The 10,787-nt window shown below is 40.0% G+C and overlaps 1 pseudogene; it reads left to right on the plus strand.

The window, feature by feature from the left end:
* The first annotated feature begins 1,015 nt into the window (after window positions 1-1,015).
* Window positions 1,016-10,723, plus strand: LOC141443858 (uncharacterized; annotated as a pseudogene).
* The last annotated feature ends 64 nt before the right edge of the window (window positions 10,724-10,787 follow it).

A 10,787-nucleotide genomic window follows, 5' to 3' on the forward strand; every position in this document is an offset into this window, starting at 1 on the left:
GGGCTTGGGCCATAGTTTCCCCACACGGATCCAGTGTCGGAACCCTCGACTTTGTCAACTTCAAAGTTCAATATCTCAAAAACGGCTAAACCGATTTTGATGAAACATGCCTAAGAATCATTGCTAGAAAACCTGCTTTCAAATAAAAACCTACATCAAATCGGTCCACCCGCTTAAGAGATACGGGGCCACAGACAGACACACAGACGACACGCCTAGCGGTCAAACTTATAACTCCCCTCTTTTTGTCGGGGTTAAAAAACGAGAAAATTTCCGAGTGCGAGCGCAGACCTGTTAGACCGCGAGGCTGTAGGCCAGAATACCTAAAACCCCAGCGTACCTAGCTACTGCATTTTACCGGGTGTGGCCTGTAACACGAGCAAATTATTAAAATACTAGCCTAGCGTCACCCCGAACTCCGTCCGCGCAGTAATTTGTTTTTTCCGGGGTAAAAACTATCCTATGTCCTTCTCCGGCACCTAAACTATCTGTATACCGAATTTCATCTGAATCAGTGTAGTGGTTTGGACGTGATGAAGTAAAAACAAACAATAAAAAACCAACAAACAGATTTACAACTTTGGCATTTATGATCGTATGATCATATCGTCACACTGGCAACATTAGTTTCGCTGAAAATAATTTATTATTTATTTTAAATAATTAGTTAAGTATAAGTAAGCTAAATTTGTCGGAATCTTGTTCTCTCATTAGTTTCAAGTAAACTTCAGTGGGCTAGTTGAGAAAACAAACTTCATCTGTGACTTGATACACACACTTACGGAACTAGGTACTGATTTTTGTTAGTCGATTCGTCATTACGTTTACTTCATAATTCCTAGTACCTACTAGTGATAAATACTGATTATGCTATCTCTCTGATAGTCTTTATCTACGCCCTAGTATCGACAAAGGCTAAGTAAAACCGATACAATAATATACCATATTACTTGCAAGTGGTGCAATAAAGTTGGAAATTATTTGGATTTTTTATCATTTATGATTTTATTTTCAGCGAAAATGGGTCGTTACGCATACTGCATTGTTTTATGCTGTATATTGATCGGTGCCCAATGCCAAGAAGGTAAGTTTTTGTAATAATTTTGCTTATATTTGTCGAGACATGGAGCGCCATCTGTGGTTGAGTAGCAGAACTATTTAACAAGTGATTTTAAAAACTGGTTAGGTGAATAATTAGCAGGTTTTTTTCGCAGCATATTAAATGACCGATGTTCATTCAACAATATATAAAATTCGTTAATATTAAAAACCTAAAAGTTAATTCAATAATTTTAGTCTGTTTGCCGAACTAAATTATTTGTAACGCCATCCTATCGCTAAGTAGCAGTACTAACTTGCATTTATTTCAGCTGCAACGGTTGAAGCCGATAACACTGTGGCGAAAGAGAGCGGAATCTGCAGAGTTTGTGTCTGCAAGGATGGAAAAGTTAACTGCAAGGACCAGAACTTGGTAGATTTCTTCACCCTCGAGGAATGGGGAAGTAAGTTACCTTTGAATAAGCTAGTTTTCTATCGCTTACTACTTTAAAGCTTTTCTGTGACGTGCTAGTTGGCGCTGGTATCGTGAGTTCTGTTTGAACTTTGATGCAAGCAACGTCAAACTGATCTTGCGATACTAACGCCGTCTGGTGAACTTAAGCCGAGTTTAGACTTGCAAGAAACTCGTGCAAGTTGCATTACATTGCGGCGCTCGATTGACCACTACAAACTCGTTGGCTTTACGGCCTCGCAGAGTGAGATATAGATATATATGAAAGATTGTGGGTTGTCTTGAATTCTATGGATTGTGATTTCTTTGTGTAATATTGGTAAATCAATATTTTTAAAGCAGATGTGACTTCGTCGAAGAACTAAAGTCGCAGACATACTTAGCTGGAAATTTCAAATTGAAGTGACAATGTGCGGGCCACGTCGCTCGAAGGACAGATAACCTACCCGTGGGGGGGGGGGGGGAGAAAAGTCCTCGAGCGACCACGAACCGGAAGACGAAGCGTTGGCAGGGCTCCCACCAGGTGGACTGACGATATCGTAAGAGTTGCAACCGGTGTATGCAAGCGGCGAGTGGTCGTTCATTTGTGGCGTTCTAAGGGGGAGGCCTTAGTTTTGGCAGAGGACGTCTTCAGTCTGATGATGATGATGATGGTGATGATGTCCAAAAAACATAACAATTTTTGCACTGCTCGTATGCATTTTCACAATCTTTTTTACATTTCAGACCTCACTGACTACAAGCCGACCTCAGTAGACCTCAGCGACAACCTCCTAACAAACATCACAGCCATTGCCGACCTTTCAAATCGAAGTGCTAGATTATCCAACAACAAGATAGATTTCATTGAGAACGCCAGTTTTAGGGATCTGCAGGAAATGAGGGTTCTGGATTTGAGCCACAATAAGCTGACAAGCAAGCTGAGTCCGCATGCTTTTGAGGTAGGTACCTAAGTTCATCCCACCATAAACATTAATATTTATTTATACATTGTATCTCTGTAGTGTACGGAACGATGTGATAGTAGAGAAACAGGTAAAAAAGCTGTCAAATAATTCACCTCCTATCCAACGATTGTCGGAAACGCGCGGCCCGAGACCTATCTCCCTGCGGCCCGCGACTGCTTTGTAAATGAAAGTCTTATAGTACCTACCTGACCTACAATAAGTAGATAACTAGGTAGGTAGACACCTATTTAGTACAAAATTATCTATATTTGTCACTATGTGGCCCATGTCTGCCAAAAGGTTGCCGCCCCTGCCCCACAATATGAGGTTAGAGGGAAAAAAACGGCCAAGAGCGTGTCGGACACGCCCGAAATAGGGTTCCGTAGCCATTACGAATAAATTAAGTAATATTTTTCTAAGGATTTCGTATTTTGTACGGAATATTCAAGTTATACAGGGTGGATTTCGACGAGGGACCTTTGCGGAACTGGCAGATAGTTCAACCTTAGCACTATATTTCCCCATAGAAACTATGGAAATATATGTTACCGTTTTCAAGTTATAGCCTTTTAAACATTCATACCAAAAACTACTTTGTGCCAACCTAGTGGCTGGGTCAATGTTCTTACTTGTAAACAATCTTTAGACGTCAGGATATTACGTTAATATGTTGCCATTTGCCCATTATTAGGTCTTCGTGCAACGCTAAAAAATCGTTGCAGGATTTGCAGAGGTGATTGTCTCTGGAGTATTTATGTAATTTCTTAGTTAATAATTCTAACCACAACAAATACTCACATGACATGACATGACATGACACTGACATTCACTCGAATGTACTCAATCGTCATAAACAATTAAAAAGATAGTAACCTCTTTCATCATAAATAATGTCTCTGTTTACCTACCTAGCTGATAAAAGGTTTTAGTTCGTTAACTCGCTTCATCAAATTATTTTCGAATGAATTGAAATTGTTCCCTGGTTGATCAGCAATTCATACAATTGGCTGTCCTTGTTTTTTTTTTATTTTATTTTGGTTATCGCCAAAAAATTTAATACTTACCAATATTTGACGGATATTGCACTAAAGTTGTAGTAATAGGTTGTCATAGGACTCTTCATTCGCCGAGCCGAGATAGAACCAACGCATTTTCTACAACTATCGAAACTCTTTGCATGATTGAAAAATCGATCATAAACATATCATAATATGATGTTTGAAATGAAATTGACGTTTAAGTTCATTTCATTTGCTTCCTATACATGAAAATGCCTTTGTTAGATGCACGTGGATATTTATTTGCTCATGTTATACGCAAGCTAAATCATAATGCGGTTGAAGCTTTACGACGTTACAGGGAAACATATCCACCACCACACCCAACAGGTCGTAGGACAATTTTACGTGCTTGTGATCGTGTCACCAACAATCAGCCCATTACGCCCATTGTACAAGAAGCTCGGAACGATCAACGTGGAGGACCTGTTATTCGTCTTGCGGCTAGACTTGAAGAAAGAATACTGCGGTAATTTGAGCGGAATCCAAGAAAAAGTTCGAGATCAGCTGGTCGACATTTCGAAATAAGTCATACCGCAGTACTAAAAGTTCTTAAACGTGCCCGCGCTTCACCCTTACAAAATACATACTCGGGCACGGGCTGCAGCGTGTATTATTAGACACGGAGGAACATTTGAACACCGTATGTAAAAATTGTAATAAAGTAATTGATATTCGTATTTTTGCATTTTATTTGATTTATTTGACTTTTATGTGTCATTTTTACATCAGTACGATGACAACAACTCTCGGAAATAAACGTAATATCCCGAGTTTTTCCGACGGCGATTCCTTAATCTAGCATCTTGCCGTTATGTGCAGATGCAATATAGGGTTATCACCACAGTTAAAATGAGTGAATTTTGTATTTTTTTTTTTACTTTGTTTAAGTTTCTAAACATTATAAATCGACTGTGTATCACTTAAACAATGCAATATCTCCGCAAAGGTCCCTCGTCGAAATCCACCCTGTATATATTTTATACCTTAGGCTGCTATTTACTCTAAAAACTACTAATAATTCTCAAGAAAACTTAACCGTTATAGTTTTCCTTGTAAGTTTGATATACTTACTACCATCCTGAATTTTTTCAAATTTTTCCACCCACCGGTTAGATTTTAGAAGGGAGGGGCGGGGGGATGCTCGATTAAAAAAAAGGAAATTGGCACTTTAGTTGAATATTTTGCAAAAAATTACTGAATCAAGACCTATCCAACGATACCACACTACAAGGTTGGATGAGAAAAAAAATCACCCCCACTTCACGTCTATGGGAGGTACTCTATAAAAATTGTTTTTGAATTTTTTATTGTACCATTTTGTCGGCATAGTTTACATATATATTTGTGTAAATTACAGCTTTCTAGCATTGATAGTCCCTGAGCAAAGCCGCGGATGGACGGACAGACAGACAAACAGACAGACATTGGCGAAACTTATCGAACCCTTATGGGTTCCGTTTTTGCCATTTTGGCTCCGCAACCCTAAAAAGTACAAAAAATTGTTTCCCTACATTATACTTTACCAATTTGTCGTTATAATTGCTGCATTATTCATGCATAATAACAGCTTTCTAGCACTAATAGTCTCTAAGCTAAGCCGTAGACGGACAGACGGACATGGCGAAATTATAAAGGTTTTTTTTGCCATTTTGGCTATGGAATCCTAAAATATAAAATCCTATTTTTTTAGAGAACTCCTTAAATCTTTGTAACTTACCTACGTTATACAATAAATCATTCGTTGATTGCTTTTGTACTAATGTCTTTGTTATTTTTGTATATATAGGTACATATGGCTATTGTGTAGTGTTTAATTAAATCATTTTTTAGAAAGGCTAGCTTTGGCCGCGGCTTCGTCTGCGAAGGAATTCGGTTATGCGCGCTGTTCCCTCGGGAACTGTGCATTTTTCCGGGATAAAAAGTAGCCTGTCACTCTCTGGCCCATTAACTATCTCTATGCCAAAAATCACGTCGATCCGTCGCTCCGTTTCGACGTGAAAGACGGGCAAACTACATACAAACACACACACTTTCGCATTTATAATTTATAATATTAGTATGGTTCATCTAATCATTCTATGTATTCCAGGGCCGTTACTCCGCGGAAGAGTACGAGCCTCTTGCCTCCATGCGCGAGCTGAATCTCGCCTACAACGACTTCCACTCGCTGCACCAAGACCTCTTCGAGCACCTCCCGGAGCTGACCTCGCTCGATCTCACCGGCAACCCCCTGACTACCATCGATCATGTCACGCTGATTGCCATTTCCAGTTTACCAATGCTTCGGGTAAGACAAAGACAACTACGAAGCTTGAGGTTCCGGGTTCGATCCCCGGGCAGGACAGATATTTTTGAATAACGAGTGTTAGTTCTCAAGTCTTATTATCTGGACCCAGGACCTGCGGCTGCGCTCCTGCCAGCTCTCAGACATCCCGGACAAGTTCCTCCACACCCCCGCTACTTGGAGCATCTGGATCTGAGCGACAACCAGCTCACCATGGTGCCCCAGGAGTTGGAGGAGACCAAAAACCTGGTCTATTTGAACTTGAACCAGAACCCGATCGAGGAGTTGGATATGACCAAGGAGGATGCCATGTAAGACTAAGTTATTTATGAACAGCGATTTTTACAATCTTTTATTTAACTTGCCCTGTTCGTTTGTTTATTTCTTTGGGTCAAATCTTGCAAGTTAAATTTGACCCAGTTCTAGTAGTCCAATCAACTTGAAATTTGGTAAACTTATGTCAATTTGGTGACAATACAATAAACAGATAGTGACATCCTGGCAGTCCGGCCAGGATCGTCTCCACAGGACGGAACGCTTCAACGGTTAATGGCATCGACTTGAAATTTGGTATTCAAATGTAGTTTGAATGACAATACAAGTACATCAACAAAAAGTACAGTCAGCAAAAAAAAGCTTGTATTAAAAATGAAATTTCTACCAAAAACTTATTTCACTTTCATATTATTATTATATTTTTCCATCCTGACTGCACCTATGTCTATTTCTAGCGGCTTCCCGATCCTCAAAAAGCTAAAGGAGCTCCACATGTGCAACATGCCAGAGCTGAAGCGTATCGGCGCGGGCGCACTCGCGGGGCTGGAGAATTTGGTGAAGCTGCACCTGAGCTACAACCCTAAGTTGGAGGACATCGATGCGAAGGCTTTAGCGCGTCCTGATGACATCGGAGAGACATACGACTGGCCTATGATCAAGGAGGTAAGATTTTGTTCAGTAAATCTCAGATTTGATAAGTAAGGTAGGTATATAGCTTAGTTAATGATCGCGTGACAAACACACAAATAACCTAACCAACAAAAATTTAACCCCCGACTTTGTCACTTCAAAGTTCAATATCTCAAAAAGAAAACGTCTAAAAACTAGAAAGCCTGCTTTCAAATAAAAAAAACCGCATTCAAATCAGTCCACCCGTTTAAGAGCTACGGTGCCACAGAGAGACACACATAGCAGTCAAACTTATATAAAAGAGGGTCTTTTTGCGTCGGGGTTAAAAAACAAACTGTCGAATTGAAAGAAGAAAGAAAGAAAGATAATAATTTATTTATAACAGCAATTGAGAACCTTCTCCTTTTTTTAAGTGGGTTAAATAAAAGAAATCTAGATAAATCTGAATCTAGATAAATTTTCAAATCTGATAATTATTTTTGTTCCAGCTTTACATCATCTCCAACAACCTGTCGGAAATAGATCGCCGTCTAGTCTCCCGTTGGGACCTGGTGGAGAAATTGGACGTCTCCAACAACCCCTTCCTCTGCGACTGCTCCACGCAATGGATGGTCGACGTGCTCGTGCCCATTGTAGAGAATAAAGGAGCCAATGAGTCGGAGAAACTTGTGTACGTATGAGGGTTGGAGAAATTCGTGAAGTGCACCGACTGGGATGTTTGGATAATTCCAATCCGCTTTGGCGATCCCTTCCTTCACTCAATCTATTGTTACAAAAATGCATTGTTCTGTTAAAATCTGAGTTTCCTGCCGGATTCTTCTCAGGAGAGGTTTTTACGAATCGGTGGCATATTTTTTTATATTCAGTAGTGCTTGTAGATAAATTGAATAAAAATATTTTGACTTTGACTTTGATAATTATGTGATAGCTTTCGTGCTAGTACACCCGGCATCTGACCAGCGCCGCCTCGCCTCGAGCGGTTAGTATTCTTCATATGGATTTGTAACGGGTATGCGGTCACTACTTGCGATGCGGCGCTTCAACCCCCCCGCCACCCCTCTTCATCCCCTCTACTCGGAAACTCGTGGACCGCGCGAGATCCACTCGTTGTCAAAGCGGCGTCCGCGCGTGGACCACCTGCCGACAACGAGTGGACGCCGAAAGTCGAGGCAGTGCGGTACCCTTACTGTAAGTTTTCGGTTACAAAATACGTCTCGATCGCTTTCGCGTTAAATTAGTTAAAATCTCAATATGTATGGAAACACGAACAGCGCCTCTAGCGGGACGTTTGCGATGTTCGTGTTTCCATACAAATTGAGATTTTAACGCGAACGCGATCGAGACGTATTTTGTAACCGTGCCCTTAGTGTAAGTTGTCGGTTACAAAATACGTCTCGATCGCGTTCGCGTTAAAATCTCAATTTGTATGCAAGCACGAACAGCGCCTCTAGCGGAACGTTTGCGATGTTCATGTTTCCATACAAATTGAGATTTTAACGCGAACGCGATCGAGATGTGTTTTCATTCATAAAAACAAGTTTAGGTTTACACCATGTAGAAGAATCAATAGGCCACGTAGAGCAAAATGTAACTTTGACATCCGGCTGCCTGATTCTAGGAATTATGTACAGTTTAAAAGAAGCATTGAATATAATGGAATAAAAATCTATAATTTTTTGAATGAAGACATAAAGTAATGTAGCAATGTGTATGAATTTTCTAAGAAATTAAAATCTTTTTTACTTTTACGACCATTTTACAGTCTTAAAGAATATTTGATAAATTGTATGAATAGATTAGAATTGTATTTAATTTGTAATTGCGTAATAATTTTATTTCTCTTGACATTACTTAGTTTAATTTAATTTTGTGTAATTGATATAATTTGTAATTATTTTAATGAAATTTGTGTGATTAATTGACATTAGATATAGATAATATTATTTAGATTAAGACTTTTGCGTGCCATATTATGGCGGAGCATGCATTCATGTAACTGCACCCACCTAACATGTACAAGTAACACCTGTGATGTTCCAGCAAAATAAATCATTTCATTTCATTTCATTTTTCATTTCATGTATTTTGTAACCGAAAACTTACACTAAGGGTACCGAAAACTTACACTAAGGGTACTGGTCGGGTGCCGGGTGGCTTTAACAAGCTGTAACCTTTAGTATGGTAATTTAATTAGCTATCTCTTTCAGTTGCCAGGAGCCGATAGAGATGCGAGGATACACGATGAAACATCTTCATGACATTCATCGGACCATGCGCTGCGTGGACAAATACGGCAACAGGCCAGAGCGAGACGGCGCTATACTGCTCGGCACGCTAATTGGTTAGTACTGCACCATATACACATGCACATATATAAGACCTTGCGTACGGATATCTTTACAAATGTACCTAATAATCTTTTGCCATCGTGTGAATTCGGACTGCTTCCGAAGTGTCTATGGATTATTGTATTGGCATTGGTCTAAAAAAACAATGCTTATTTTTATATTTATATTTTTCAACAAATCCGCCGCCTTCCCCTCCTCTATCCCCTTCTCCTTTAGGCCGGCAACGCACCCGCAGTCCTAATTATGCTGTAGGTGTCCATGGGTAGCGGTTATCGCTTACCTGGTGATCCGCATGCTCGTTTGCCACCTATTTGATAAAAAATAGGTAATAAATTTAAGGCATCTATTTGAAGGATTTTGGTTTTAGTAGGGTTTATTTTTTTATCCCATTCATAAGTTACTGGAATTATAACGATGCATAGTTGCAATTGTGTTAAAACCTACGTTTATCTTTGCCCGTCACACTTATTTTAAAAAACATAGTGTCATCTGTCACCTGTCAGTGTTAGGATGAAGGTCAAACAAAGGTCAAACGTTAAACGGTAAACGTGTAAATAACCTAACCTAGCCAACAAAAAGTAGGGAGAGTCGCCTTTGTCACTTCAAAGTTCAATATCTCGAAAATGGCTTAACCCTGATTTCAAATCGGTCCACCCGTTTAAGAGCTCCAGTGCCACAGACACACAGACAGACAGACTCTTTTTGCGTCGGGGGTAAAAAAGAAGAAAACTACTGTTTATTTCCCTTCTCAAACCTAAACATACTTTATTTCTTGTAAAAAACCCCCGACATTATCACTTCAAAGTTCAGTATCTCAAAAACGGCTGAACCTATTTTGATAAAAATGTTTGAGAACCATCGCTCGAAACCCTCCTTTCAAATAAAAAAATCCGCATTCAAATTCCCCCGTTTAAGAGCTACCGTGCCACAGACAGACAGACGTAGCGGTTAAACTTATAAAACCCCCCTTTTTGCGTCAGGGGTCAAAACACTGTCCATATTTCCCTTCTCTAAACTAAACATACTTTATTTCTTGTAAAAAAAAGTTGGCAACCCTACCACTGCCCTACAGACCTTCAAAAATCTTACATCCTTAACCAACACACTCCATCTCATTCCAGGGGTCCTCCTGGCTGTTCCAATCATGCTGTCCCTGGTGCTGCTCTGGAGACGAGGCTACTTCGGCTGGCTCGGGCTCCGGGGGCCCGTCGATGTCTCCCGGGCCTTCTACAAGAGGGCGCCCGCCGACGACAATTACATATAAGTCTTTTATAATCAGAGGGGCTACTACGAAATTCGAAAATCGAAGTTCGTGTCGTACCGTCCCTCTCACTCCCGTATTAAACAATATAAGCATAAGCGGGACGGCAAGATACGAAGTTCGAATTTTGCGAATCAGCGTCATTGTTCGCAATAATGGGGACATGACTCCAAAAGTACACTGAAAAAAGGGATAGCTGGACTAGTTTGGCTATTTGATGCCAAAATTTAATAATTAGGAAACAAAATTATGCTTATATTGCAAAACTGATTTTGTAAGACATCACCTAACTTTTAGCTACCAAAGGCCTTGTTTTGTTACAAGTTTGTTACTCAAGTTATGTTACAAAGTTACAGGTAACATTTTTTTGTTACTGTTAGCAAATCTTTTTTTATCAGTGTTATTATTATTATCCCCTTGATGGCGGCCTTAAGGCTTGGCCAGTGTCAGTTACGATGACAGGGTTGCGG

Source organism: Choristoneura fumiferana, chromosome 28 (genome assembly GCF_025370935.1).
Source record: "Choristoneura fumiferana chromosome 28, NRCan_CFum_1, whole genome shotgun sequence".
NCBI classification, from domain to species: domain Eukaryota; kingdom Metazoa; phylum Arthropoda; class Insecta; order Lepidoptera; family Tortricidae; genus Choristoneura; species Choristoneura fumiferana.